We start from the raw sequence: 22,852 nt of genomic DNA on the forward strand, positions 1-22,852 counted from the left end.
GTTCAGGGACCACAGGCTGCCTGACAAAGGAGCCAGACCACAGCCACCTCAGGAGCCCAGCTCCATGCTCAGTAACAGAAACGTGATCTTTCACCTTGCTGCCACTGCAGACTGATTCTTCCCATGCTGCTGTCATGTGTCTCATCTACCCAGAGCTGACTGCATCTAAGCCACAACTATTTCCTGAGGGGTATAAAACTCAATGGCAAATAAACAACACAGAACATGATCTCATGCTGTTATGCTGCTGTTTCTCCAAATTGTAGCATTGTGGCAGCTCCCTGATTTACAAGTATCACCGGACCTTCACTTTTCCCTTTGTTACTTCTGTCATTTCAGTCCCTCAGCTCTCTCCCTTGCCTAACTATGCCCCTTCTTGGAATACTTCACATGCCCTTCTCTGATCAACCCACTCAGAGACTGATTCTCAAGCTCCCTTCTCCCTTTTTAATCCCCTACATCCAGGTAGGCTGCCACCAGCAATGTTGGGGATTCAGTCTTCAAATGGCTTATGGTTTTCACCAAGGTTTAGTGCTGATAAAATAAGGTATCGTTCCCAAAAGTAATCTTTAAACTACAGCGCACTCTGCAAACAGAAGGCATCAGACATATAATCATTTTATTTATTTTTTGTTTCCTGTTGAAGTCATTCAAACTCTTATTCCAACATGTAAATCTTTCTGTACTCTGGATTCATTGTAAGTATTCAACTACATCTTCAATTGAAGAGACTGTTTCTGAAATCAAATATTCTTTCCTCTCTGAACCTGTCTTTAAAACAAAACACCTGAACCTCTTTCTCCAAAACCCTGATTGTAGTAAACAGAGTTTTAGGCACTGCATTAAACTCTCAGGCAGACTTTTAATTAGTTTTACAGGCATGTGTATTGTAGTTTCCATTTTCCTGTTTCTTTATGGTCTAATTTGTGTTTGTTTACTCATTTCTCAAATTTCTTCAAGTGCAGATCATGTCTTGAGTATGGACTGTTAGTGATCAACTGATTTCAGCTCATTACTCATAACAGAGTAGTCCGAACTACCCTACTTTTTAAAATACCCAAATAAAATTTTAAAATATTCCCACACACTCACCCTTGGTGTCTCCTCCAGAGTCTGGTGATGAGAAAGTTATTAAGAGTATTTAAAAGTCTCATTTCAACTCAGCAGTAAGAAAGTCATCCATTCCTAACAAAACATCTTATGGTTAAGTTCCAAACACCCAAGCGCTGTTTTCTTCACCCTACAGTGCTATTTTGTCCAACCCAGAACATTATATGACCATGACACAAGCTTGGATAGTATCCCACAGCTATCAAATGATAGATGTTTTCATTGGTTCAGCCTTAAATCAGGGCTATTAACAGCAGCATGATACTGAATGAGAACACTCAGCAATAGAGTCAAATTGTATCTGACAAGGCTCACTTCATAAACCTCAACTATTTTCCTACTGAAGAGATGTTGTATTAAGGCAATTCTGTTTATGCAACCATTGTGCATTTATACTCCCTTTAAAGATAAATGATGGTTTTACGGAGAATGAATTGCATATAAACTACTATTTGCCTTGGTAAGATGCCAAAACACTCATTTAAAATATACAAAACAAAAACAACCAGCTATCAATACTTCTCTCAAGCAAAACAAGTGGCATACAGATTTCTCTTCTGAACAGAAGGATGATCTTACAAGTAAAATAAAATTAATATAATATTTATAATAATTACAGAGCTTGGGATATTTAACTTTGAATTTAAATTATGATATAATTTAATATTATATGTATAATACACATTAGAATGACTTAACTGAATGGGAAAAATACCACCATTCACTCATTGACTCACTCATAACATTCACTCATACACTGTATTGACCAGTACTTTGACAGACAGGCAATATGAAAAGATACTATCCCTATCAGTTCAGAGTTTTAGTCAAAACAGATACACAATCATACGAACAACATAAGTACTGTTATTATTCAAAATGCTATGCTGAAAAGCACCAACATTCAAGTTTCTGTCAGATCATACAATAGGTAAAGCTCAGCTCTATTTATCCCAACCAGGGTCATCTCCAAGTAAAACAAAGCACTATCCACAAAACAATCCTATTTGTGTTAAACAGCAATCAAACCATTACATGGAAAAGGCACAGGAAAAGAGAAACATCCAGATGATCATCATAGTTAACTTTGGGAAAGTGAGTGGGAAGAAAAATGGTTTAAAAAAGTCTTTATCTTTTTTACTTCATATACTTTCGTAGGGCCTGAGATTTAAACATAACCTATGTAGCATGACACTTGAACAGTGAAAAAAAGGTAATAATGGCAGAGGACAGCAGAGAAGGAGGCAGCAAAGCTAACAGAGAGACAACCTAAAAGTGTAAGGAAACGCAGAGGAGGGTGGAGTATGGAAGCCAGTGATGGCAATGCAGAGAGGCACTGTTGGTCGACCACACTGTGGACCACAGGGGAGAGGTGGAGGAGCAGGAGAGCCCAGAGAAGGCTTGTCACACAAAAACAGAAATCACTGATTTAGGGCATGGCTGTTTCAATGGGAGAGCAGCAGTGGAACTAAGACTGCAACAGGTGAAAATGGTATGTAGGAAATGAGCCACAGGACCAGACCAAATGCCACAGGCCAGGTAACATTCATGAGCAAAGTCAGCTGTAACCAAGTGAAACTAGGCTGCCAAATCCATATAGGAAAATATTTGCCCATTTTCAGAAATCTACGTGCAAATGTGACTGTGAATACAATAGCACTTGTGGGGACTACAGCTGTGGGGACACAAAAGAACCAGAGACAGGGCCCAGAAATTACTAATAGGTGCTATTAGGCAATTCTCACCCCAGAAGGGGGTCTAGTATGGCTAGATCATCCTGTTTTTAAATAGAATCCATAAATCTGGATCTTTAAAAAGTATGAAACATTCAGATTTTTAAATGCTGGCTCAAAATTTTTCAAAAACACTAGACTATACAAAATATGTTGGTGGGCCACCTCTAGCATTGACACTTTGTATAAACTTGGCCTTGAGGAGAAAAAGACAAGTAAAATATAAAACATACTCCTCCTCTTTTTTAAATGAGAGCTTTTCACATGTTGCTTTTATTTTTAGAACACCCAATATTTGAATTAAAAAGAGTTCTCTTTGCTTCCCTTTAAGATTGTACACACTCACATGCTCTGCTGGTAAACATTTAACCTAAACTCTTACATCACGGTAACATAATAGATTTCGGCTGACTATTACAAGTATTAAAATTTGTGTCTGGGTGGGAAGCACAAATTAACTGGTAATTTTAAAAAGGAAAATATAAGGAAGGGCAAAACATTCTCAGAGAAAATACACAACTCAAGTTGACTTTCAATTTCCCAAATTTTCTCAGAAAAGAACTTCCCAATTGCAGTTGACCTATAACAATACACTTGACAGTTTCATTAGAATGTTACTGGTAATCAGTTCAGCAAATCACTATGCCTCAGGAACTGAAAGCAAAAGGTACATATATTCATCAACTTTAGATACAGGGGACTGGGAAGTACTTTAAATAGACTAACATCTCTATAAAGGTGATGTGTCAATTGTTCATACTGTTCTGTGAGCACATGGTCTTCAAAAAACTCTTCATTGCAAACTCTGGAAAACTGGAAAACATCTATTGTGACATGTGAAGACTGTATTTGGTGATGACTCATCTGCGATAACATCACTGGGTGGGTCACTGCCATAGGGTCTATTTTTAAGCTCATTCCACTGTTCTCTGGTCTTCATAGCTTAGTAGGGACAATTTGGAAGATGATAAATACTAATGCCTCTATTTCCAAATGGTTTTCCTTCTGAGGGAGCAAATACAATCTCAGGCACTGGAAAGAAAACTCCTGTGAATGAACACTCAGTGAACACCAGGCCTAACTTTCTACTGAAATCCAGGAGAGCCATGACACAAATCTGACAAGAAAAAATCTGAGAAGTATCTTGTTAACATCAGGTGACATACCTACCTGTGGCTCCCTGCATCTTTGTCTCTTTGCGGTACATTTTCTGTCTTGAGCCCCTTGTCTTCAGTTTGCATGTGGTTCTGCTCTAGCTCATCTTTCACAAACCTGCTCACACTGTCTCATCTGTTTCGACTAATTTGCTCTCATTCATTGCCCTGGATTTTGTGCTGGCTTAGATTTGGGTTTTCTTCGCTGGTCTCCATTTCTAACCCTTTTCCCTCCCCTACTCCCTACCCAAATTAACCCTGACTTTCAGTGAAGGTATTAAGCAGCCACAAAATGCATTCTGCACATCCTCACCCCTGAGGTTCTTATTTGTATCAAGTTCACAAATGCACATAGGGACCATTGTGTTTGTCAGAAAGCATCTTTATCTTATCCTTGTGACAAAGGAACTACTTAATATTTCCTGTATTTTTCTCTGGGCATTCCAAGCATCACCTCAGATGGCCAGGCCCAACATGAACACTATGTGCTAAAAAAAACAGAGTCAGAGCGCCATCTCTGACGTGTCAGAGCTACATTAGGCAGAATTTGCTGGATCTCTGGACTGCAGGCAGAAAGAAGGTCTCAGAGCACTTTCAATGTTTTCAAACAAGACAGAGGTTACACTCCTCAAGCTTTTCAGGGAACTCCTCTTTTCTATCCTGCTACTATTTATGCTTGCAATATTTTTGCTGAAAGTGGACTTAATTGACTCAGTCCAAATACCAGAATTAGGGTAATAATTTAGCAATAGAAATGACACAGAGCTTCTGGAGTTTATGTCATTTAGTGGCAACATCGTATAGGAAGAAAAGCGCAGCTTGTATAACTAGACAGACTTGTGCAAAAACCCTATTTACTGGGCACATTACTGAACTTGTCTGACCACATTTTTTCATAAGTGAACCAAAGAAACCAATACTTGGCATATAGGATTCTGTGAGGATTAAATTTATGAGGCAATGTAGAAGAATGAAGAATGCCCAGCATAACACAGCAACAAGCAGGGGGGTGAGGAAATGGAAATGAGTAACATTCCCAGGCTCTCCCCTCCCAGCTGCTGATATGAATTTTGTCTTTGCCTCCTGGTTCTTCCCTTTGCCTACCCCTTAGGAAAGGTCTTAGTTCTGGCCTGTGTGATGCAGAATCAGAAGGCAAGGTGGAAGGGCAGATGGGCCATGTTTAGAAAAGGGCAGGGCAGGATTAAGAGGATAAACTGAGGAAAGTTGGAGGGAGGGAGAGGAACTTAAGGATCACTGTAGATACTCTCCCTATTATGGCATTCAAAAATAGGAGTAAAGCACTTGCTATTTTGAAATCATTATCATCAGACTGTATTTTTTGTTTTGACTCTACCATTATTGTGAAATTGGATCTGGAACTAGATACCTAAGGTTTGGAGAAAGTATTCTATCAGTCTTTTGTTTTACTATTTAATTACACAAACATGGGAGAAGTACTCCACAGCAAGAAGGAAGGGAAGGGGAACAAGTGTGTCTCCTGTCTCACTGCAAAAAGCACCCAAGGAGGTCACAAGGGAGGTGACTGAGGGTCAGAGGCTGCACACTAAGCCCAGTGCCCATTCCTGATTCACTCTGATTCTGTTGAGTCTTTAGAATTTTTGTGTTTCAATTTTTTTTCTTGTAAAATGGCAGGATGGCTGTATTATTATGGCACACCAGTTAGGCATTTAAAAAGTTTACAAGGGCCAGGGATTTAGCTCAGTGGTTCCACCTCCTGCCCCGCAAGCGCAAGGACCCGAGTTCAATCCCCAGTACCATAAAAAAAAAAATTGCTTTGAAGATACGCCACAGCTAACTACTCCCAATCTCAGCTTCTACTGCTCCTCAACAGGAGAGAGTGGGTGAGTGTGTGTGCATGTGTGTGTGCATGTGTGCACGTGCACATGCACTTGTACACACATCTAGATATGTATGTTTATATGTGTGGACACCCACAGATACACAAATTCTGGGGCTACCTCTGCACAAATCACTAGAACATTTAAAAAGAAGGCCTTAAAAAGGAACATCTTACCTGTCTCTGTTCAATCAAGAATATCTCTGACTAGAGATGAGTAGATTTCTTTTCCTGAAAATTTCCAAAGGAAAGGTGTATAGCACCCTATTAATGACATACTTGGTTTTTCTAAGGACCCTAATGATGGCAACATTCTTTGAAATCTTTGATAAAGTCACAGAGCTATGGAGCTAGAAGGGACCTTGAAGGGAATGTTTAGAAATGACAAAATTGAGCGCACATGAGGTAAGTGGCTTGACAGTGTACACTGACTTTCTGTTGCTCTTATCGGGGATCTTTCCACTTGATCTCCGTTCCTCCCTCACAACTGTGAGTTTGGAGACACAGCTCATGTGGGTAGGAGGTGCCACTGCGAGAGGCCAACTCGAAACTCATTTAAAGCAAAAGAGTCAGAGAAAATAAGCTACAACATTTATTTACAGACTGGTAAAGCTTTGTAGAATAATAATAGTTTATTCCTCAGCAGTGGCTTTCATCTAACAATTTTCGAGAGCTTATGAAATTCTCATTTCATGATGTGAGGTATCATTATCTGCTCTTGGTCAAGTGAGTGAAGAAACTGGGTGCTCTGTGGCCTTATTGCAGGCTGCTTCAAAGACTGTGGGGCTGCACAACCTCACCATAGTTTTTTTTCTCTTTATCAATATCACAAAAAAGCTTTAAAAAGCTATAACGGCTACAATAACCACCCTGGTGTTTCTATAACCATTCGGTTCCTCTGAATTTCTGACCCATGTCTACAGAAGTGACACTGGGCAGTTTGTTGAATCATGTCAGGCCTCCTGTCAGGTTTTCTTGAGCTAATCCTAGAGTAAAACCAACCACAACAACATCTGGGGTATATGGCGACTTTCTGGAGTACAAAGAAGTGTTTTTGTTTCTTCAGTTTACTGACCTTGTCCCATACTCTTTCCATCTGTGGAAGACCAATCAACTTATCTGGAGTTTTGTTTTTGCCTACCCACACAATTATAGTGCTTAAAATTACCCCTCAATTATTTAAGAACTATTTTAAAGGCCAATTAGATAGAGGCAACAAAACAAGACGTACCCCATTAGATCCTGACTAGGTGGCATTCTTTCTTCTTTGGGTGACAAGGGAACAAGCTTGTTGTCATCCAGCTCCCCAGACCCTGCTGCACAGGCAGGAGGGCTCCTCCCCCTTGGCTTTCTTGGCCAGTGCTGGTGCCAGGCTTACCAGTGAGAGCTAAATGACTTCAGCACCACAGCAGCCTCTTTACCCCATGCCAAGTTCACAGCACTGGTCTTGAGCTGAGGAACTCTTGTATACTCCAACAGGTACTCCTGTCCTGCAGTTCCTGGAACTATGCTGCTGATCTTGCCCTTGGGCTGGGAGCTTCATGGCTGAACTCTCTAGCCAGCATCCTGAAGTTTTATGGCCCATTGGAATAAGTGGAAATTGTTACTGAGCTCAAGACTTCCCTAAGTGTTTTCTGAGAAGCCTGTGTTCTGTGGGATACTTGAAGGTATAATGTAGGGAAAAAAAATTCTGTGATGAAATAAATTCCTGGAACTTAAGTATAAAATATGCTAAACAATGATGGTTTCACAAAAAATTAGAAATGGAATTACTATAGGATTTGGCAATTCTACTTCTAGGTATATACCCAAAGAACTGAAAACAGGGTCTCTGAGAGATATTTGTACATCAGGTTCACAGCCGCAATATTCAAAATAGCCAAATGCTGGAACTATCTCAAGTGCCAGGAGAAAAATGGATAAACAAATGTGGTCTATACATACAAAGGAATATTATTTAGCCTTAAACAGGAAGGGAATTCTGAGACATGCTACAACATAGATTGCTCTAAAGAACATATGCTAAGTGAAACAAGGCAGTTACAGAAGGGAAATATCATATGCCCTATTTTATGAGGTATCTAGAAGAGTCAACTTTGTATAAGCAGAGAGTAGAACAGTTGTTACCAGGGGGTTGGGGAAGGGAAGGAATGGTAAGTTGTTCAAAAAGTATAAAGTTTCAGTTTTGCAAGATGAAAAGAATTATAAAGCCTAGTTGCACAACACTGTGAATATACCTAAAACTACTGAACTACAGACTTAAAAATGACTGAGATGAAAAATCTTATGCCACATGTATCTTCACATCATGAAATGAACAGATCAGTTTTCTTTGCAGCAGGACTTCTCAGTGCCTTTAAATACTAATGTGTATTAAGAAGCCTCAGAAGGAGGATATAACAAGCAGCTTTCTCAGCTTATCTGGCGACACACAATCCATTTTTCACAGAGCAACTCATGGGTTCTGTGTGCTTCACAACTGCTGGAAAATAAAAAATCCCATGTTTAGCAGTTAGATAAAAAGAAGGCAAAATTCCAAAGCCTGTAGCCAGATTTTCAAAATAATGTAACTCTCAATTATCCTTTGATAGAGAAGAACCAGATTCTGTCTTCAATGATGTCACTCACCAGCCAGATAGTCTTGAACAAGTGCTACTCTCTCTGGGCCTCCAATCTCTCATCTGATACATGGGAATAATAAATGTTTAACCGATTTCACTGGTTCATGGTAAAATGCAACAAGAAAACCTATATGAAAGAACCCAAAACATACCAAAGGTTATTTGAAATGTAAAGATAGTCAGTACTAATCTGATTAAGGAGAAGGCAGAGAGGCAGGGTCTTTCATATTAAGAATTCAGAGTGTTTATTAGGCACCAAACAGACACCAAGAAGCACAGAAACAGAGGGAAAAGAACCACAGAATGAACACTTGCAGTGTAGCAAACAGAGACTGAGTCAGGAGACACAGGCTGAGAAGTCAATTTATTGCTGTCTGATCTTGGACACGTCATGTAACCTCCTTGATTTGCAGCTTGCTCAGCTGTCAAACAAAGCAGTCAGAAGAGAGAATCCCAAAGGTTACTTCTAGCTAATGGGCCTATGAAATGTTGAAATAGACAAGCTGTGGATAACAGCCCAATTCCCTCATCAGACACTCAACGGCCTAGCCCATGCCTGGCTGGATGCTAGACATGGAGAAGAGGAGACCACTGTCTCCATGCTCCCTGTTGAACAAAGAGGAAGCCAGTGCCCTCCAAATGGCCAAAGATGAGACTGTCCATACATGGCAGCCAGGAACTTATTTCCCATGTAGGATTCTCTTGGTCCTCTTCACCCCACTTTTAAAAATGTTATTTCCAAAGTATCTTTATTGAGGTACTCACTGGAGCCAGACAGAGGGTATAGAAAAGATGCTAAATGAATAGAAGTACAGACCTCCACAGGAATAAGGCTGACTAGTAACGGGGAACCATCTTCTGCAACAGTGACTCTACACATAGAAAATATGAGAAAAGGAAAAGTGGGGAGGGGGAACGCCATAGAATAGCAAAAACTAATGACATTGGCAAACATGTATAAGTCAGGTATTTTACATTTATGATGTTAAAAGCATATGTGAACTCTTAAAAGTACAAATTCCTTACAAAAACCTTAATATATTGCTTCTTGGCCTTTTGGCTAAGATCAAGTGTAGTACAAAAACCTTAATGTGCATGGCCCTTAACACAGAAAGGTACCTGGACCTGTTAATATCCATATTCATAGCTAGATAAAGGACTGCCAGAAACAGTTGTTGGAGCTACTTTTAACAAGTCATGACTTTCTTATCCTCCCTTAAAGGATGTTATCAAGTAGACTGTGCAGTAATGACTATAAATGTGATATGCCTACGTTACTATAAATAAATACTGCACATTCTTCCAACCCATTTAATTACTGTTCACCTAAAGCAGTGCAATTAAGAAAACTGTCTGAATTCTGAAAATGGAAAAAGTCCTCCTGTCTCTCTTAGGTAGTTTTACAATTCTAACAACAGACTTAATGAAGTCTTTCAGAAAAAGAATGATTACATTAAAATGATTAGGGAAGAGAAGGTGAGCTGGTCCCAGCATCCGGGAGGAAGCTCTCCACCTCCATCCCAGGCTCCAAGGGCAGAGAAGTTGAGTCGGTCCCAGCACCCAGAAGGAAGCTCCCCGCCTCTATCCCAGGCTCCTAGGGCAGAGAAGCTCATCTGGTCCCAGCACCCGGAAGGAAGCTCCCCCGCTGCCATCCCAAGCTCCTAGGGCAGAGAAGGTGAGCCGGTCCCAGCACCCAGAGGGAAGCTCCCCCACTGCCATCCCAAGCTCCTAGGGCAGAGAAGCTGAGCCGGTCCCAGCACCCAGAGGGAAGCTCCCCCACTGCCCATCCCAAGCTCCTAGGGCAGAGAAGGTGAGCCGGTCCCAGCACCCGGAGGGAAGCTCCCCCACTGCCATCCCAAGCTCCTAGGGCAGAGAAGCTGAGCCGGTCCCAGAACCCGGAAAGAAGCTCCCCCGCTGCCATCCCAAGCTCCTAGGGCAGAGAAGGTGAGCCGGTCCCAGCACCTGGAGGGAAGCTCCCCCACTGCCATCCCAAGCTCCTAGGGCAGAGAAGGTGAGCCGGTCCCAGCACCCAGAGGGAAGCTCCCCCACTGCCATCCCAAGCTCCTAGGGCAGAGAAGCTGAGCTGGTCCCAGAACCCGGAAAGAAGCTCCCCCACTGCCATCCCAAGCTCCTAGGGCAGAGAATGTGAGCCGCATGGGCGCCAGAAGCAACCCCACCCCCGTGGAAATGAGAAAACACATAAACAAGCCTCAAAAACAGACTTCCAGATCACCTGCAGCAACCCCAAAGGGAAACGAGATGGAACAATCTGATACTCAACCACCTGGGCTCTCTGAACTGGCAACAAAAGAGGATCTGGGAAAAATGAAATCAGAAATAATTACTCAGATAACAGCAAAGATTGTGTTCATGGTGCAAGACATGATTAATAAATCTAGAGAGGACACAGATTAAAAAAATAGAGGATCTGAGGAACATGATGGAATCCCAACATAGGAAACAAATGGAATCCATAAAACAGATACAAACAGATTTCCAAGAGATTAAAAACTCCATCGAAAGTCTGCGCAGCAGAATGAACCAATGTGAGGATAGAATTTCACATACAGAAGGTAAGATTACAATTAGTGAGGAGGAAAAGAAAAATTACTTTAAAATTGTAAGGGAACACAAGAAATCAATCCAGCAGCTGCTAGACAATGCAAAGAAGAATAACATAAGACTGATCCGAGTCAATGAAGAAAGAAGAGAGAGTGCAGATGACATTAAAAAAAACTCTTCACAGAAGTGATGGCAGAAAACTTCCCAAGGAGGGGAAAAGAACTTGACATACAGACAAGTGAGGCATATAGGACTCCAGCTGGCCTTAATCAAAAAAAATCTTCACATAGGCATATAATAGTTAGGATTCCAGAAATCCAACAGAAGAACAAAATTCTACAAGCAGTGAGAGAAAAGAAACAAATCACATACAAAAGAAAGCCCATCAGAATCACAGCAGACTTCTCAATGCAAACCCTCAAGGCAAGAAGAGCTTGGAGTGATGTATTTCAAGCCCTAAAGGAAAACAGCCTCCAACCCAGATTGATGTACCCTGCAAAACTATCTTTCTAAATTGATGGAGAAATAAGATACTTTCATGATAAAGAGAACCTCAGGAACTTCATGAATACCAAACCGGCACTCCAAACAATTTTAGACAATACCCTAGGAAAAGACAATGAGAATCACAACCCCAGGAAACCCAGCAGAATGAATCCATTGGGCGTGACAAATTAAACGCAAAGGGGGAGAATCTAACAAAAAGAAAACGTCATGACAAGGCTTTTAAAACTTTTGACTTCATCTCCCTAATGAGTGTCTAATTCAATCTTATTATTGTACTGATTAGTATTTTTCTGATTCTAGAGTTGCACACCATTCCTTGTGCTGTACTGGCTATTTATCATCTTCTTATGTCTACATTTTAATTGGGTTGTCTATTAATGAGCTGTAAGAGTTCTTTATATACTCTGGTCATAGGTTATATGCATTGGAAATATGGTCTGTTTAAGGACTACTTTTCATTTTAATGATGTCATTTAAAGTTCTAAATATTGATGGAATCTCATTTATCAATTTTTCTCTTTTATACATATTTTTTGTATCCTAGGTAGTTCTTGCCTACCCTGAATTCATAAATATTTTCCCTTATAATTTCTTAAAGTTTCATACTTTTAGGCTTTCATATTTAGGTTCATAGATCCCTTCAAGTTATTTTCATATATGGAAAAAAAGGGTTGAGGTTAAGTTTTTATATACGGATACCAGGTGTTCTAGTGCCGTTTGCTGAAAACACTATCTCTTCCTCAGCTCTTGAATTGAGTTTATATTCTATAAAATGCTAATGTTAAATAATCTTTCAAAACTCAGTGGACCATATATGTGTGGTTCTATTTCTAGATTCTCTGTTTTATTCCAATGATCTATATTGTCTTTCCTTACACCAACACTGCCTTGATTACTTTAGCTTTAGAAGAAGTCTTAAAATAGGCACTAAACGTCTTCCAACACTATTTTTGTTTTCAACTTTTCTAGGTCCTTTGTACTCCTACATAACTTTTAAATTTCAGTATCCAATTCTTCATTTATAGCAAGTATACACAGACCTGAATTTTTATATATACCTTGTGTTTTCTAATCCTGCTAAATTCAAGTACAAGTACTAAGGGCTCCTAGAGATTTTTTAGTATTTTCTCTGTAGATGATCATTTCATCTACATACAAAGATTTTGCTTCTGCCGTGCCAATCCTATCCTATTTGTGTCATTTTACTGCCAGACTATTTTGGTGGGGCCCAGGTTTCAAAGTTTAATGGACAGATAAAGAGTAAGCATATCTGCCCTTGTTCCCCACCTTAAGGAGAAAGCATTGTATCTTCTCCATTCTTACAGGGTGTGCTCGCTGAAAGTATGGAGTACATGTCTTTAATCTGTTGAGAAGTTTCTGTTCTACTTCTAGTCTCCTGATAGCTTTTACCATGAACAGCTGTAGATTTTAGTCCAATACTTTTTCTCCAACTAGTGACAGGATCATATGGCTTTTTCCTTTCCTCTGTTAAAATGATGACTTTTGGGAGTGGATCTTCCAATGCTGAACCAACACTGCCATCCCTATAACAAAACCACTTTCTACATCCTGCCAGATCTGACTTCTAATAGTTTGTTTTGTTAAACAAATTTCTATCTATGTTCATACTTTTTTCTTCTATTATCTTTATCCAGTTTTAGGATTAGCACAACGTTGAGTTCCTAAAATGAGGGGAGAAGTGTTCTTTCTTTTTTCTGCTTAAATTGTTTGATATAATTTATCAGTTAAAATGTTTATGAGCCTGCTGTTGTCATATAGGTAGGTCTTCAAGCTAGGAATATACTTTCTTTAATAGGTACTATTCACATTTTATATTTCCTCCAGAGTTAGTTTCATTAATTTGTCTTCCAAGGTACTTCTTAGAAGTTGTCAAATTTATTTCAAAAAAGATTTTTGTAATATGCTTTCTATATCCTTTTAAATTCTGTAAAATCTGTGGTAATGTCTCCTAGATCTTAATATTGTAATTTTTAAAATGTATAACTGATATTGTGTAACAGGAAGAAAAGGTCTAAAAGAGCAGGGGAATTGTGAGGGGTAGGGGAAGGGAAAAAAGGGAAAGGAAAAAATATGAGAAGAGGAAAAAAATGGAAACAAAGTCTTTGCAAATAGAGAAGGGTGGAGGGGGTGAAGGGAGGGCAAGGGAAGGGGAAAAAAAATAAGAACCAAGAGACTCATGTAATGGTACAAAATCCCAATGATGAATGTAACTGTATTTTATACCTAAAATGTACCAATAAAGTTAATGGGGAAAAAAATAAAAAATAAAATGATTAGGGCATATACAAATTCATTAGGTAGATCCTCTGGTTGTCTGACAGATCAAATGCCTCATCACACCCTAGAGCAGTGACGATAGTGAACCTTTTATGAGCTTTTAATGATAACAGCTCACTGTGGCCTGTGTGCCATAGGTTTGCCACCACTGCCCCAAAGAGTAAAAAGAACAAAGAATAAAGAGAAATCACAACCTTCTGAGTGAACATTGTAGGCCTGAGACTTAATCTAGCCCCATCAATCACTCAATACTACACTCCACACCAAAAAGAGGACGAAGGCATGCTTGGTTTATCAGTAAGTCATTAAAATGGCCCCAGGAATGCTGCTTTTTTTAAAAAAAAAAACATAGATTGACATCATAATTCATGAAGGTAAACAACAATTATGCAAGTTGATAAAACTTTTTCTCTTGGAGAAAAAGATAAGGATGACTGGTGCTTACATGAATACGGGCCTCTTTCTGAGCCTTTGCTAAGGGTATTCCCTGCACCTGGGGCAAGATTATCTGGGCTGTCTGCCAGTCTGCAACTATTACCATTCAGAAATGAATTTTTATATCCTGGTTCCCTTAGTAAACTTACTATGAAATATAGTACATTAGATGCTAGTTTCTCACTGAACCTCTCTGGTCCTGTTTATCACCTACTGCTAAACATGATCATCTCAGCATCATCAGTATTAAAAGCTCATTTTAACATGTTAGAGCTCTCACACAGCCCTTGGGGATCCTCGCTTATTTGTACTAGGATCTTCAAAGAATCTGGCAGAGCCCAGAAAATCACCAGTCTTTTTAGAAAACATCTAAGAAATTTCCTCCCCAGCAGACAGGGGAGTTTACAAGGATGCCCTCAAATTATCAAGCATATTTCTGTTGATCAAATACATGATTTGAACAGTTGAAACTCTAGGGCTTTTAGGAAGTTGGATTCTTCACATTTCTCCTCTTGTCACATAAGGCCAAGCATACTTACTCATCAAACACTTCTCTAAAATTATCATCAGTTGTCACTACTAAAACAGAAGTTCTAAGAGGTTGTGTTTACTGAGATCACAGCTGGGCCACAACCGGACAAAACAGAAAGCAGACAATAAAAGATCATCACTCGTTGCTGTTAGGTGTGTACTACTTGGCAGGCGAGGCTAGTTTCACCAGAGAAGAGGAAGTTGGGAAGGATAGGAACTACATACTGTCTATTGCAGAGGTGTCTTGGGAATATTACCTTATTTGACTGGCAAAAACTGTGCAGGGGTAGATACAGTATCTTTTTGCTCCGGGGCAGCCAACTCCACAGTTACATAGTTTGCCCGAGGTCAAATAGCTGGAGAAAGGTAGAGTAGCAATTTGAATCCAGAATGATCTCTCTTAAATCTGCCATTTTAATTAATTTTATTATAAAAATTATATAGCCACATTAACAAACAGGGAGAAGAAAATGCCCATCATCTTATAACCCAGGTAAAACTGTTAGCATTTTGGCGCAGTTTTTGTAGGCTTTTCCCACACTGGCATTTTATCTTCAAACTTAAACTCATATTCCATTAATAATTTGGCACCTTTCTCTCTTAATTAACAACCTAAACACTTGTCTAAAATAAATAATTTTGATAACCCTCATTTTAACTAATACATAAATAGTCCATGGATTATCAGAGTTTACATAATGAAACCTCAATTGTGGGACACAGGTTCTTTTCAAATTTTTTTTGATAGAACACAAATGCTGTTTCCAGAACACTATGCTGTCTCCCCAAACATGTACTGTTAGTATCAAAATTTCAAACAGACAATTCTAGTCAACAAATAAAGAAATACTGCGAGTGAGTATCCTGAAAATGTCACCATCAGTGATTTTTTTTGCTTGGAATCAAATAAATCTGATGAACATTATTAATGAAGAATGCCCCAAAAATAACAAGTTAAAAAAAGCTGTACTTCTGAGCCTCCAGAGAACACATGCTTCTGGTGATTTAATGTTCTACTTTCAGTTTCATAAGAATCCCAACAAAAGAAGTTTCTCTTACTAAAATCTCCATTTGGAAGAATGGAAATTCTTTGAAAAGAAAACATATCCCATCAGGTTTCCATATCAGAGTGGTCAGAGCTCACAAACAGAGCCAATATGTTCACCCTAGAAAGTGAAAGAGACAGCAACATCAAACCTAGTATAAGTTTGCTGAATCTGTAAGATACAAGCATAGCTGTCAGAAAAATCTCTTGTGTCTGGAGGACAATGATCTCCAAAATATTTGTGTGCCTCTTTGTGGATAACTGTTTTGAAAGCTTTATTAGAATCCATGCCAACAGCAGATTGATGTGAAAACAGGACACTTCAACACCTGGCAACATTTGCGCCCCAGAGAGCACACTAAAGATGACTGCTGATCAGTGGAAACTGAGTGACAATGAAGAGAACTGGGCATTTTCCATTCTTTCCAAGGTGGAACCTGCTCCCCAATGACAGTGCGACTTCAGTCTATACAGATAACCTTTCACTCTTTCCACAATGGTGGTTTAAGACCTACACCTTTCTGTTCATTTCCCCAGCTTGATCTACCTCACACTTTGAAGGAGAGCTGTACTTCTTTGGAACCTAATGACATCCTTTTCTTCTCTAATGTATAGCTAATCCTGCATTTCACCTTTCCCTAAGTCTTCTCTTCTCTTCTACTTCTTCAGAACCAAATGACATCCTTTTCTTCTCTAATGTGTAGTAGCTAATCCTGCATTTCACCTTTCCGTAAGTCTTTTCTTTCTCTTTCTCTTTCACCTTTCAACAAAGAACCAAAAACAAAATGGTCAGGCGTGTTGGCACACACCTGTACTCCCAGCACTCTGGAGGCTGAGGCAGAAGGACTGCCACAAGTTTGAGGCCAGCCTGGGCTACATAGTGAGTTCAGCACCAATCTGAACTACACAGCAAGACCCTATCTCAAAAATTCAAAACAAAAACAAAAAAAGTTTATGTTTTCTCATGGAAATGACAAATGGCAAAACCACTTTGGAAAACAATTTGGTATTATCCAGTAAAGTTGAAGGTACACATGCCCTACAACCTGGACATTCTTCCTTTGGGCACCTGTCTTAGAGAAACTGCAGCAGGATACACATTTTTAAAAGTTTACTGCAGCACTGCTGAAAATGGCAAAAACTGGAAATGACCCAAATATCTACTGATACGAGAAGGAATAAACTGTGTAATATTCATATAATAGATGACCACACAGCAGTGAAGACAAATGAATTTCACACACAGAGCTTCATGATTCAATAGGGATGAATCTTTAAGAAATATACTGATTGGGAAAAGCAAACTAGAAGAACACCAGTTATATACAGCCTTGAGGTAAGCAAAACGAGAATGCGGGGCCTGGTTGGGAGGAAAGAAAAAAAGCAGACTGTTAAAGAAAAGCATTTGTGTTGGGCAATTCTTTTAATTTTGAGGGAGAACAATCTTGATGATAAGAGGACCAAGGGACATGTTAATAGGAAAGCAAGTAGAAACTGTTACTCACTGCCTCAAATTTGACTAATGGGTTAAACATCAAGTGGAATTATGGCCACCTAAAATTTATACACAAACAGGCTTCTCCAACACTGGTTTGGGCTTTATCTCCCAAAAAGAAAGAAAGAACAACTATATTTCCAACAGATAACAAGAGCTAGTTCCTGAACTAAAACAATTTTGCTCTGTTGGGTATGAAATGATTGTTTCTGAATCTTTTTCCTGGAGACCAGAGTGTCTGTTGTTATTGTTAAATAGTACCATCTAGAAAACATAGGAGCCTAATTTAAATTTTCTTCTTGCCCACTGTAAAAACAGAATAATGAAAAAGTTACTTGACTGGCTAGTAGCCAACACTGATTAATACCAAATATGAGAAAATAGCAAATATTACAGTAACTGTCCAAAGATTTTTGTTCTACCAGTTGATGGCCATATGTGAAAGTGTTCTTTTGACATTTTGCCCATGAGGCTCCCCACCTAAAGCCTCACTACAGATCACCACAGCAACTTATAAGTCATTTTCAGTATCTTTTTTTTTTTTTATACTGGGATCAAACTCAGAACCTTGTGCTTGTGAGGCAGGCACGGTGCCACTGAGCATTAATCCCCAGCCCCATTTTATTTTCAGTATCTTGAGGATGTTCAAAACTTTCCCATTATCAAATTTACTTTTTTTTACAATAAGCAGCACTTGAATATATGTCAAGCTCTCTTTTAAAGGAAATTTATTTTCCTTCATCTGTTAACAGTATAACAGGAAAAATGACAGCAAATTTATTTTTTTAATTACTATTTTTCCAAGACAGAAAAACTACTTTTTAGAATATTCTTCTAAAGAACAAAATCTACCCCACACAAAGGTCTTGCTTGTTTGTTTTAAATTACCATAGCACTAAATGTTGATATAAAACAACAGGAAAGAAAAAGTAATCTGGAAAGGAATCTTTCTTCTGGCTGATTCTTCTGTCATCTATCACATACATGAATCTATTCCCCATCAGAGCTGGAAGTTACCCAACCCCTGACCAGTACTGCCCCCCAAAAGGAGGACAAAAACAGGAGTTGGTAAAAGCTCATTGCTTTCCCCCTCAGTGGCGTTTCTTCACCCAACTCCCACTTAAGGTCCCCTTCACAGCTTCCCAACAACTCTCCTCCTCAGTGTCACACCTGATGGCCACCTGCTTCTCCCACAGCCACTGTCACATGATTCTGTAGTCAAGACTTATTTAAACCCACTCACTCTTTCCACTATACCGCACTGCTTCACACTTGACTCTGAAACCACCTCATTTCCCTTGGCATTCTTATCTGCAGGGATTATTGTAAATGGACAATATAACCCAAATGATCCACACAGCATCTCACTTTCTTTCCATTGACTTTGCACACTAACTATACTCAGTAGTGGCACCCTGCTCAATTTACTGAAGACCCTTACATCTTCTGAGAAGCAGCGTGTTCACCTGATTGGGGGCTGCACTTCAGACCACACAAAACCCACAAAGGAGGTCCAATCTTTAGTAGAGATGTACCCTTCAAACAAAGATTAGTACTTCATTCCTGAATATAGAATTCCAGGACCACTTTAAAAATAAAAATCATTGGCTAAATTTTGGGGGTGTTACAGGAGGTGAGACTCAGGGTTTAAACTTACTGACACCAGCAAGGACATCCAGATGCCTCCACCCTCAAAGAAGTAGCTAACCAAGCATGCTACCAACTTTTCCTTCCTATACTACTGACCCATCTCAGGTCATGTTCACAGGTCTGTCTTAGTGATAGACCATAGATGTAAAACACTTTGATGTCAGCAAAGCACGCGATAGCCACTCAGACGCATATCAGATGAAGATGGGAAACCCTGAGCTAGGGATGATGTGGTTTGGTGGACTCAGACTTGGCCAGATGAGCACATGCAAGGGCACCAATACCACAGAAGGGCAGGGACAGTCACTCCTTGTTATAGGGTTTTACACATTTTTCTTTGATTGCTGTTTTAATCCAGATATCCTTCTAGAGGGTTCAAGTAACTCACAGCTGAAAGAGGATAGCTAATTAATTGGAATTAAAAATAAAGATTTCAAAAGATTTTAATAGGAGCTGGCAGTGGTGGAACATGCCTATAATTTTAGTACTCTGGGAGAATGAGCAGGAGGATAGCAAGTTTGAGCTCTGCCTAGGCAATTTAGCGACTTAGCAAGACTCTGTCTCAAAATAAAAAAATAAAAGGCCCTGGCATGTATCTGAGTATGAAGGTCCTGGGTTCAATCCCTAATACCAACAGTTGGGGCAGGGGGTCAAAAGGCTAGAATGATAGTCACAACTGACCAAAACACACACAAACAGAACCTTTAAACCTTATTTAAAAAATAGATGTTGCTTTTAATTGGAAAAAGTCTCATGTGTGTCCACGTGTGCAGGTATAGGACATTGTCATCACCTGCCTTATACCTGCCTATCTGCTCAGCTGGGACAACGCACCGTGTTTACCAGGTCTGCCAGTGACCCTGCCCGGGCTCTGCGTGGTACGGCTCTAGATCAGACACTTCGAATCCTACCAAGTTTATGACTCTGACTTCTGAATAGGGTTTCCTTTTACTCTCTTGCTCAAGCTCCTGTCTTGGGCCCTACCTTATTTTTGTAGTTAACTCTGTAACTCATTCTTCTGAACTCAACTCTTTGAGCTGGCTTTCTGACTGTAGTCCCTCCTCCCTGTCCACGTACACTCCTCTTATGCCCCATGACTTCCTCAGCCAGACAATTCTGCTGCCAAACAGCTGCCCTCTTAGCCTGCCACCTGTAGAAGAGTTTTCCTGATGTTCTGCCTTACCAGATTATCCAAACTGCTTCCTGTTTACTGCCTGCTACAGCAACCATCTCCATGAGCATGCCCCAGCCCATCCATCTCTTTATTCTTTGGATCCCTGTCTTGGAATCTATTCTGGATTCCAAGCTGGTCCACTGTGAGACTGACAGAAATCCAAATCTTTTATGTAGGAGGGGGAAGGGGATGCATTTAAAGCAATTCACATTTAGGAATCCTAACTAAGAACTTTCATGAAATGCAAGTTCACTTCCAGCTGAAAGATGGGACAGGGTAACAAAGTTAAGAGATGTAACCTTGACCTACACGGTATACTGATGTAGAAAACATGTATCTCATGAGACCTAATAATGACCTCTTCCTCTGCTCTGGCTAGCCATCTCTGAAGTATTGTCCAAGGGCTATATTAACAAAGAGACAGTGACATACAAGGATTGTATCCAGGAGGAAATGGCCAAAATGACAGACTTCCTGACCCTAGCTAAGATAAGCAAGTTGGAAGAACCATAGCTGTTGGCCTAGGGAAGGAGGATTTTCAAAGGTGAGGTTTTCAGATACTGAAGGACTCAGAAAACAATAATGATGTAGAGACTAATGTGAACAGCACAAGGGTTTGCAGAAACAGAGAAGAGATGGGCTGGAAGAGGAAGAGCTTGTTCCATCTCTGCTTCTGACTTGGGTGACCCTGTATCTCCAGCCTCAGTTTCCATCTGAGACTAAGACAACATGAGTTCTAAGGCCCCTTTCAGCTCTAAAAGCCCATGATTCCTTGTTCTTATATTAACCTCAATCTGACAAAGACCAGCCTGGTCTATTCTAAGACCTATTCTAAGGCCTGGAAGAAGAGGTCAGTTTTTAGATCTTCCGAGTATTCCCTTTCAAGAAAACAAAACTGATTGAAGTAATGAGTAAAACACAAGCTTTACAACTTGTGGTCACAAGCTTTACATTTTAGATGAAAAATTCAGAAATTTTCAAATACAAGTTATGATAGGAAAGAAGCTATGGAGGTATCCCTCCAAAAGATTTTTACTTCCCAATTCCTACAATCTGTAAATATTACCTTAGATGGTCAAGATGTAATAAAGTGAAGGATCTCAAGAGGAGAGATTAGTCTGGATTATCCAGCAGGCTCCAAAAACCATCACAGAACCCTTATAAGAAGGATACAGAAAGAGATGCGAAGGGAAGACACAGACTAGCATGATGTGGCCACAAGTCAAGGAACACATGCAACCACAAGAAGCTAGAAGAGGAAGGAATAGATTCTCCACAGAGCAGAGGTAGCAAGGCACTGACACCTTAATATTGGATATTTGACCTCTAAAACTATGAGGGAAGAATAAATCTCTTGTTTTATGTCACTAAGTTTGCAGTAATTTGTTACAGAAACCAGAGCAAACCAAAAAGAAGGTTTTTTGCTTAAACAGAATTTTATTGTAGGTTAAAAGTGGATAATAAGACTCTTCTTTAAAGGATAAGCTTGAATTTGTATGTACTCTTGTGGCGCAGGCCATACCAGTCTCAGAACAAGTGCAGCTCCACCTTTAAAAGTGTTCAGAGGCAATAACAAAGGCATCTTTTAAGACATTCTTCATACATATTTTATTAATCATCTTTCCTTCACATGTGACTTCAGCAGACAATAAGTCTATGCAAGACAGACAACCAAATGATGCCAACCCCTATTCAGCAGTTTTGCTGCACCAAAACCAATTATACAGTAACAGCGACAGAGGAAAGCTTCTGTGTAAAAACAACTGGTACAAAATAGGTGAGGGCTTGTCTCACTTCTCTCTTTTAACAAGGACAGCACTTCTCCCCACTTTCTCCTGGCCAACATCCAGCTCTTCTCTTCTGGAATGATGAATGCTACTGCGATGAGGAATGTAATAAAATGATCCCTAAGCCTGGGAACAAGCAGCAGCAAGAGAATGAGTGTCTCAAAGACTTTCCCACTCATACTGCCTGTAGAATGCCATCCCTGGAATTCACTCTCCCACTACCACAAGGGATTACTTCACAGCACCAGCTCAGGTTTAGAGATGTTTCTCTTTTTAGGTTTCTAATTATTACTTCTTGATTAAAAAAAAAAGACTATTACTTTTAAAACCACAAGTAAGGGAGAAAGTCCTTTTAAATTCAGTGAAGAGAAAATGAAAGACGTTTGTAAAATTGCCAACTGAACTGACTGAGGCTAATGATTTGTCTTCTACAGTGCATTGAGAGAGGGCATCCACTGTGGAGTGGAAGAGAAGGGCGTGCCAAGTCTGGGCAGTACTTTGGTGCCTGGCCACTTCTTAAATGTCAGTCCTTTCACAAATGGCCGATCCTTTCATTTCTCTTGAGCTGCATTTTCCTCCTATGCAAAATGGGGTGACTGGAAGACAACATGTGGCCTATCACTGTGAGTAAAGAGCCCAATGGTGTTCACTGATGTTTGAGGAATGAATGAACGCGCTGTTTTGTATCTAGGACTAAACAATCTTCTCCACAATTTTCCACTGCTTCCTTGAATCACAGAGGTAACATTTTTATCTACAGCTCATCCAACTGCCATCAATATCTGCCTGGGTTTATAATGTCTCAAAAGAGGGATCTTTTATTATTTTGGAAAATTCTAATTGGCAGAGGAATGTTTTTTCTTCTTAGATAGTAGCACTCTTACAATCCAGA

At 39.8% G+C, this 22,852-nt stretch overlaps 1 protein-coding gene across 5 annotated transcripts in view; it reads right to left on the minus strand.

The window, feature by feature from the left end:
* Positions 1–22,852, minus strand: part of Fyn (FYN proto-oncogene, Src family tyrosine kinase) — a 213,531-nt gene that overhangs the window by 160,660 nt on the left and 30,019 nt on the right. The window contains exon 3 of one of the 5 annotated variants that reach the window (XM_004874614.4): positions 15,067–15,165. The exons of the other annotated variants lie outside the window; for them this stretch is intronic. The gene's annotated coding sequence lies outside the window, so the exon portion shown is untranslated. The remainder of the gene's footprint in view (positions 1–15,066; positions 15,166–22,852) is intronic. 5 annotated transcript variants of the gene reach the window in all.

Source organism: Heterocephalus glaber, unplaced genomic scaffold (assembly GCF_053883595.1).
Source record: "Heterocephalus glaber isolate CG9 unplaced genomic scaffold, H.glaber_assembly_v1.0 deba00001610, whole genome shotgun sequence".
NCBI lineage: Eukaryota > Metazoa > Chordata > Mammalia > Rodentia > Bathyergidae > Heterocephalus > Heterocephalus glaber.